Here is a 9,483-nt window from a genome sequence, read left to right as displayed (position 1 = left end):
CTGTGAGGGATATACTTACAGTCTCTTCATGTCACGAACGGTATAAAGCTGTATGAAGCTCCTAGATCATATCTGATTTTCCACAACTCATGTTGTCTGGAGTTCTTTGTATAATTCATGTTCTTGGACAGATATTTTATCAATGTCTTGTCCTCCAAAACACTTTAAACTGCAGTACTGTCCATTGAAGAGATGGTAAGTCTATCCCTCACAGCCTCATTGTCATTCCCATTAAAAATAAAAATGGCGCTAACGTGTAACACGTATTTCATTCATAACTTACTTCATTACATTTCAATCATTTGTGGTTTATCAAAGGATCTCCTTTGAGTGTTTCAAGCCTATATTAAAGATGGGTTTGTATTAAGTAACAATACACAAACAATGGATAACAAAAGCCAAGATTCTTCATGGTGAAGTCCCCCACTGCACTGCCCAGGAGACTTTTATATTTTAAATTCTCTTTAATTGCCCTTGTAATCTTGAACCCATTGCAGGTTATGCAAATGTGTTTTAGCATTCATAGCCAAATCAAATAAATATGTGAATCCTGACACAAAATGCTTCTCAAGTGTTAACTTGAGAAGATGTTTATCAGAGCTTCAACATACATCCGCTAACAAGCCTCCTCTTTTTGCACCATGATACTGATCTAGGATCACTTTACACACTGAGTGTCAATGCTTTAATTATTAGATGAAAGACTGTATAACTGATCTCATGTTAATGCAAATGCAAACATGTACCATTAAGTTTTCAGCGCTCCACAACACCCACAATCTTTTCTTGTCTGTCACATAACTTCATGGAACCATGATAGCTACTCATCTGGTGATCACCTGTGGTTTTCTGGGCGCTGTCTCTTTCCTGCTGATCTGAGAACTGTTTTGCAGTTTCTTTTTCATTGTTTTAGGCTCGACTGAACTGGTCTTATATCCGTGTGGTTTTAAGTTTATTTTCTTTTGCTTATTTTCATTCCTGACATCTAATCATCAGTGCTCAAGGCTTCACAATCAAACACTTAAAGGGATAGTTCACCCAAAAATTTAAAATCATCTCATCATCTGCTCACCCTCATGCCATCCCAGATGTGTATGACTTTCTACTGTAGATAACAATCGAAGATTTTTAGAACAAAAGCCAGCAGCCATATCACCTTGCAGCTCTCACCTGGTTGCCCACTAAAGCTTAGCAGGGTTGAGCCTAGCCAGTACCTGGATGGGAGACCTCATGGGGAAAACCTAGGTTGCTGCTGGAAGTGGTATTAGAGAGGCCAGCAGGGGGCGCTCACCCTGCGGTCTGTGTAGGTTCTAATGCCCCAGAATAGGGTTGGGGACACTATACTGTAAAAAAGCACTTTTTTTCTTTTTTCTCATCTTTTGGATGAGATGTTAAACTAAGGTTCTGACTCTCTGTAGTCATTAAAAATCCCAGGGCACTTCTTGTAAAGAGTAGGGATATAACCCTGGTGTCCTGGCCAAATTCCCCCATTGGCCCTTATCTATCATGGCCTCCTAATAATCTCCATCCCTGAATTGGCTACATCACTCTACTCTCCTCTCCACCAATAGCTAGTGTGTGGTGAGTGCACTATGGCTGCTGTCGTATCATCCAGGTGGATGCTGCACACTGGTGGTGGTTGAGGAGATTCCCCCTATACATTGTAAAGCACTGTGAGTGCCTAGACAAGTGCTATATAAATGTAAGGAATTAATATCTCCACTCTGTAGGTCACTTCAATGCAAGTGAATGGTGGCCAGACCTTGAAGTTCCAAAAAGCACATAAAGACAACATTAAAGTAATCCATTCGACTCCTGTAGTTTAATCAATGTCTTCTGAAGCGATCAAGTCAGGTTTGGGTGAGAGCAGACCAAAATATAACTCCTTTTTCACTGTACATTTTGCCATTGCAAACTTTGGGCATGATCATGATTTCAAGCTCAATTACACTTCCTAGTGCTTGACGCATGCGCAGAACACTTTGATGCTCTAGGAAGTGTAATCGAGCTTGAAATCATGATCACCAAGGAGACTGCTTTCAAGATTTATAGTGAAAAGGCTGTTACATTTTGGTCTGTTCTCACCCAAACCCGATTGGATCACTTCAGATGACATTAAATGTATGGAGTCTTATAGATTACTTTAATGCATGCCTTATCTGCCTTTTTGAGCTTTAAAGGTGTGTTTGTAAGACCTACAGAGCTTAAATATTCTCCTATATTTAGAAAGAATCTGGGATGGCATGAGGGTGAGTAAATGATGAGAGAATTTTCATTTTTGGGTGAATTAAGCCTTTAACAAGCTGAAACATTAAAACTGTAATAAATATGGTGTGTAGGCCTATGGGGTGGTCTGAATGCCAGTCAAACAACCCCACATATTTCCAGAGAGCCATGCTGTTTGTTCCGTTTGTCCTTAAGAATAAGTGAAAGATATCATGTTGCTCAAAATATGATTGCTCAGTCCTGCTCCTAGAGATCTTTTAACAGTTTCATGACCTTCAGGTTCACTTTCAAATTATAGGCAGGTGTTTTAAAGCAGGCTTAGAATGAATCTTTGTTGGATGTCATCTGGACAAAGAGTAATCCTGCTCTGGCATATCAATACTGTTCTGTTGTCCTGAAATACAAGATAATCTGTATCACACCTCAAACCACTACATAAAAATTAGATCTTATTTTCTCTCTCTCTTTCTTTTTTTTTTTTTCAGATGATTAATGAGTGGTGGTTTTGCAGCACATTTAAACTGTGAAACAGTCACTGCTTCAGAGTCTGGTCTCTCTGGTGTAAGTACAGAAATTTAGAAAGTATATTAAAGGTTATTAAATATTCTGGGTTTAGTACAAGTTAAGCTCAATCGACAGCATTTGTGGCATAATGTTGATTACCACAAAAATAATTCTGAATTGTCCCTCCTTTTCTTAAAAAAAAAGAAGCAAAAATCGAGATTACAGTAAGGCATTTACAATGGAAGTGAATGGGGACAATTATTGGAGGATTTTAGGGCAGAAATGTGAAGCATATAGTTTTATAAAAGCGCTTACATTAATTCTTCTGTTAAAACTCATGTATTATTTGCGCTGTAGAGTTGTTTATACAATAAAAATCAGTCATTTTAGGGTTTTATTACATCGTCATGGCAACAAAGTTGTAAAATTGGCTATAACTTTACACAGAAAAGGTTAATAATTCATTTTATCTCACTAAAATCATGTAAAATCAACATTCAAAAATTGGCGCCCTTTCACTTCCACTTTAAGTGCCTCACTGAAACCCAGATTTTTTGCTTTTTTAAAGAAAATCAGGGTCAAATCAAAATACATTTTTGTAGTAATCAACATTATGCCACAAATGCTGTCGATTGAGCTCAACTTGTATTGAACCTGGAAGTTTTTAACCATGTGGGGGAATTTTCAGGATAGAAATCATAACAAGTATACTGTAGCCCTTATAAAGATACGTCTTTTCAATAAATGTATTCTTAATATTTAATATTTCCAAAACAAAATACTTCAAATTTTCATTTGGCAATCTAAAATCAATTAATAGCCAAAATCATTCCCTCTCCTGCACGCAGAAATTGTCACCTTTTATTTATTTTTTACATTGGTTTTTAAATGGATTTTGTCCTTCATAATCAAAGTGCATGCTTATGTTCTACTAACATAAGGGGGGGGGGTTGTAATTCCGAATATGTACTGTGATAAACCCTTTGGTCTTTGGTTTCATGAAAAAATTATTGGAACAAAATTAGCCAATTATTAACCGGTTACCAGCATTTAAAAATAGTTTTCTCTCCGGAGCAACTGAAAGGGATTTCATTCACATTTTCGGTTACGTTCTACAAAAAAATTTGTTCATTTTCATTTTAATTTTTGTTCCTTGGATTTTTTTTTGTCCCTGTCTCTAACAAGCACTTTACAGAAAAGCAGCTTTTAAATTAAATTCTATAACAGCATGCTTGCTATTTTTCTGTTATGACCTTCTCAGGACTCCGTGCAGGTAGTACTCAATAGTGATTCACATCCACAACCTGTTTTTAACCAATCATCTATCCAGTTTACTTTGGAAACTTACAGTCGGCTTATGGATATAGACTGGAAAATAAAACATATCGATCAAAAGGTGATGGAACAGGACAATGCACAGATAGAGTCTATTGACCACTTTGCACAGATGTCAGCCAAAACTATCATTGATTTGGCTATAATGACAGGAGAATACCATCCTGACAACATATGCAATGATGTTAAAAGTTAAAGTTAAAAGGAATGATGTGGAGATGTTGAGCTAACTGTACAAGTCTGTTGCAAAACATTGGAAGAGACAGGGAAATCATCCAAAGATATAGGTGATAAATGGGCTATGGAGGGAATTTACGAGAATGCATCAGTCCTGTTCTCCTCAGGGTACCACTGTGATGAAAACACATCTGAAATGGAAACCAAGATGGAGGAATATGATGAAGCATCTGGCAAACAGTATATGCCACTGCCTTGAACAGCAGGGCCAGTCTGGGTACTATCGACTACCCAGATGCTCCTTCAAGCACCTGCTTTATTCCAAAGATGATGAAGAGCCGAGCCAGTTTTACAAGGAAGTTAAAGGGAGGACTAGCTAAAGAGTTTCTTCCTTCACCCCCTTCTCCAACCCCCAAAGACAAGATGCAATCCTTATTGGAGAGCCAGATGACAGACACCTTTGCTGACAAATCAGACTTCATGTTAAGACTGATGCACATCACTGTCATTGGAGTGCTGTCAGAATGGAGGGCTAGAAGAAGAGGAGGCTGGAGAGGTTGATGATGGTGGACATCAATATGAGATTCCTATATTGTATGACTGTGCAGCTCAAATGTCTGCAGATATCCTGCAGTGCATTACCACATACACAATAGAAATAAATGGAGAGGGTTCTGTGAAACAAGTGCAAGCTATTGTTGACCAACTGGCGGATGAGTTTGTCATAATGTCTATAGCAGAGCTGATGGAAAGGGAAAATAAAGAAAGTAGACGAGACGCCTAATTTTCGAAGGAAGAAGCAACATATTATTTAACGCACAACTCCACCAAGGTGGACATGGCTCCAGTGTTCAGGGTTGGGAGGGTTACTTTTGAAATGTATTCCTCTACAGATTACAGAATAAATGCTGTAAAATGTAATTTGTAATGTATTCCGTTAGATTACTCAAGGTCAGAAACATATTCTAAATACTTTGGATTACTTCTTCAGCACTGGTAGATTTTTTCACTTGTTTTGACTATAAAAACTCTGCCAGTACAGTAAGACAAAATACACATGTTAAAAATACATTCTCTGAAAAACCCAAATATCTTATGCAGTGTTGTTTCTAAAACAAGATGAATCTAATTGATCTTGTTTTAAGGATTTTTAGATATTTTTACAGGAAAACAATACAAAAATTATTATCAAGAATAAGATTTTTGCCCTAATATCAAAGGTCTTACTAGAAAAAAAGAAATTATGATCCAACATGTATTTTCTTGATAAAAAATATGATCGTGTCTGGTAACATGTGCATGTAAAATGGCTAGAAATAACATTTTAACTTAGCGTAAAGCTGACAATTTACACAAGGTTTATTTCTATTTCTTCTGCTCCAAACTTACTTCAAACTTACTTCTTTGTCTGCTCGTATGAATGTAATGCATCATAAGAAAGTGTTTCACCGCTGTTCAAATGCACTTTGGATCGCATAAAAAAATAAAAATAAAATTAAATTCCTTGTTGCACTTTAATCTGTTTTGAATGCTATTCTGATGCTAGTGAAACTTTGTAATATGGCACTTTTCGTACCACTGTCTCCTTATGATGATTCGCTTATGTTTTCCTCTTTTGTAAGTCGCTTTGGATAAAAGCGTCTGCCAAATGAATAAATGTAAAATGTAAAAGTAAATATTAAATTAAACAAATGCATTAAATTAAGCAAAGTAATCTCTTCAGTAATCAAAATACTTTTTGAATGTAACTGTATTCTAATTACCAATGATTTAAATTGTAACTGTAGTGGAATACAGTTACTTACATTTTGTATTTTAAATACGTATTCCCGTTACATGTATTCCGTTACTCCCCAACCCTGCCAGTGTTAGATGCTGCTTCTCAACAAACACCTAGCATGCCATTCTCTGCAGTGGAGTGAGTGAAAGTTTTAGCTTGTGAGCTGATCGTTAATTCTGTGGTTCATGCTTTTGCTAAGCTAAAACAGGGTGTGTTTAAACATGAAACCCGTCCACATTTGGGCCAAGTAACAGATCTATGGCCATGGGAAAAATGAAGGTATTCAAACAAACATTTGTGTATAGACTCGATCCAGTCCCACAAGTCCAAAACCTTCAGTTGCTGTAACGATCAATCTGAAATGAATACTATTATATTTGATAGCAAAAACATGACATCGTCGGGAGTATACAACTTTGCAGAGGATGTGCTTGAAAATTCTGTATGTGATGTTTCCAGCTTACTGTTAAACTGAAGGAAATTGCAGGGAACACATGTTGAAATTGGATCACAGAAAGATGTTAAATCATGCATAATCAAATACTGAGGAAAGTTGCAATGTTCAGGAACTGCAATGTATGCTACTTTGGGCTGCAGCCTCTCAGAAAGGGACTTCAGCACTGCAGTTTCATCTACCAGACACAAGCCTTCAACACCAGGTACAGAATATCTCAGGTTTCACAGACTGAACGTCATAAAATGTGTGTATTTCTGCACATTATAATAGCTTTTGTAGATACTGTATGTGAATTGAACAATTCCGTAAGTATATGAAAGCGCCATAATTATTTGATGGCACTCAACGTACTATCCATACTACTTGCAGTGCTTTAAAAGGCTTCTTCCTTTACTTATTATACATTTATTCAGGACAATTAGATGTGCTCATGAAGGCTATCATTTAATTATGAACTAATAGTACTGCTTTTATTTAAATGGTAACTAACACTTTGTCTTAGCTTTGTAGACTCTCTCTGGGTGCCCTTGTGAATGGCTGGACAGTGGACAATTTAATGGCATCACACTACCAGTTTTGTGATATGCAGCGAGAGACCAGCAGAGGGCACTATGAGAGCTCTGATTCTCTCTTGGAGCATCTGCAGCGCCTGCTTGGCAATACATTTTTGACTGATTTTGGACAAGCTTCACCCATCCAGTTGCTAGTGTAGAAATTGATCAATATGACACCCAGTGATTCCCCCAAAAATCCAGAGATGAAGTGTCTGAGTAATGAAGGAAACAGCTGACATGATCTTCAACCACACCACTCTCTCATCCCAAACATTAATAAAAGGATACAGAGCCATAACAAAGTAATGTCATATATAATAAGCCCTTAAATAGGAAGCAGCTTTGACCCCTTAAAGATGAAGCAGCTGCGTACATGCTGCCTGTTTATACTGAGATCTGCTCTCCTGATCCAAACAGCTGACAACAGCCATAACTAAGGAAGTGGAAATCTGAGCACAAATCAGTTGTAAAGGTTTCCTTTTACCAAATACAGATGGACACATTCTTGAATAAGGTTCCTTTATTCTGTGTGTTTCTGTATTTATTTATTTTTTTTTAATATGTCAGTAACAATAATAGTGTCTCTGCAAATAATAAACAGTGAATGCTGTATTGTTGGAGCTGTTTTATGATTGAGATGATTGCTCTAAAGAGTTGGACTAGGCTTGGAGGGTGTGTAAAAAGCAGGACTATTTTACTGCATCCCATTAATACTCCCCAAGCAGTGATACCTAACATGGCAGGAATGGGCTTTGGTGAACTCCTGCCTCCCACACTTTGCGACCACAGCTTGAATTCAGAGACACACACGCAAACTCACATATACTTATTCTTTAACCTTCTGCCTCTCTCTATCACTCTCCCAGACACACTCTTTATTTCATTTGATTTATCATGCACACAAACACACACACACACTTTCTTATACACAAGGGAGAATGACTTCACTGCTGTGTTCAGTCCAGCCCTGTTTTATGCATCTGGAGAAGTGTTTCTTCCAATGTCTGAACAACTTTCAGTGCCAAAAAGAGAGACTGTGAAAAAAAGCACATAAGGTAAAAGATAGCAGGAAAGGAGAGAGTAGAAGTGATTGCAACAGGGCTGACACGTATAGAGTCGAATGGATCACAGGGGTTCTGGAAAATCTCCCAACACCGATCCCCCCTTTTCCCTAAGCTATGACGCATCGATTTATTCTCTACAATGAGAGCCAGACACATTTAAGGAATTCCTTACACTAAACAGGCCTCATTGACTTAAAAGTCCTCATTTATTTTCTATTCAAATCACTCAAGTCTAGCAAACCATTGAAACGCCACAAATTAGATCAACAGTGATGGTGAGCAGTCCTTCGCATGTGATCAGACAGGCCATAAAAGAGCCGGCCGAATGAGGAAACTGCATAAAAGGCTAAATAAATTTAAATAAAATGAGTGAACATGAATTAAAGTTTGCTCAGGAGAATAGGGTTGTGTATTCAGGTTTATTGAATTTTCAAAGAATTTTCACCGCTTTCATCAGGCTCTTTGTATCTGTCATGAAGATAAGGTCAATATGTAAAAACGACATTTTCTCTATGATCTGTGGTCCATAGTGTAAAAAGAATGGATTTAAAAAAATAATAAGAAAAACGTGGTTCCAATCTGTGTCACGCTACATTAAGAAATCTTTCTCTGCATGAGTTTGTTCCTTAATTTTGTATCTTTCATTTTGTTTAGTCACATTAATTATCAAGACAAATTAAATGCATTTTGTCCAGATAAAAAGCAGTGGCGTCCTGTCTCTTCTCTGTTGTACCATGACTGTACAGTAAGTCAGTGCCTTTGACAAACAATACCAGACATTAGAGGTCCAAGCCCGAGAGGTTGTCTCACATGCGTGTTGCTTGCTCCTTTTTGGGCACTGCCACAACATAGGCCAGTCACGATTCGTGGTTGAGGTGTGAGCATCAGTCTGGTTGGTTGCTTCGGCTGACCGGGGCCACAATCTACCACGACCTATCAGACATCTGTCTTCCATCTTCACAAATGTCTCTAGCTCACACACGATGCTGACATCCAGCTGTTTATGGCTGAAACAGACAGAATGGCTGTATATATATTTACTGTGTGTGGAGAGGAGTGAAGTTTCTTGTCCCTAAAATGTTATTGTTGACCGTTTATCTCAAGATGACTGGAATGTTCGAGACTGGTGAAGAGTGCTGCTGATAAAAATAATTCATTAGACAAATGCTAAATGCAAAAGATCTTTCACCTCATTCTTCCATCACATTTTCATGTCTTAATATATTATACCTTTACACAAACAAGACTCTGTAAAGTAATTAAAGCTATAAACATTTCCCCTGCATTTGTCATCTTGTCCTTTTCAGTCACACAAATAGCACTTTGACATCAAATAGTTTATTTTTGTCCACTACTGTAGACAGTGTTTTTGTTAATATGATATTT

Source organism: Myxocyprinus asiaticus, chromosome 1 (assembly GCF_019703515.2).
Source record: "Myxocyprinus asiaticus isolate MX2 ecotype Aquarium Trade chromosome 1, UBuf_Myxa_2, whole genome shotgun sequence".
In the NCBI taxonomy this organism is placed as follows: Eukaryota; Metazoa; Chordata; class Actinopteri; order Cypriniformes; family Catostomidae; genus Myxocyprinus; species Myxocyprinus asiaticus.
The sequence above is the reverse complement of the archived record's forward strand: the minus strand, read 5'-3'. Positions refer to the sequence as shown.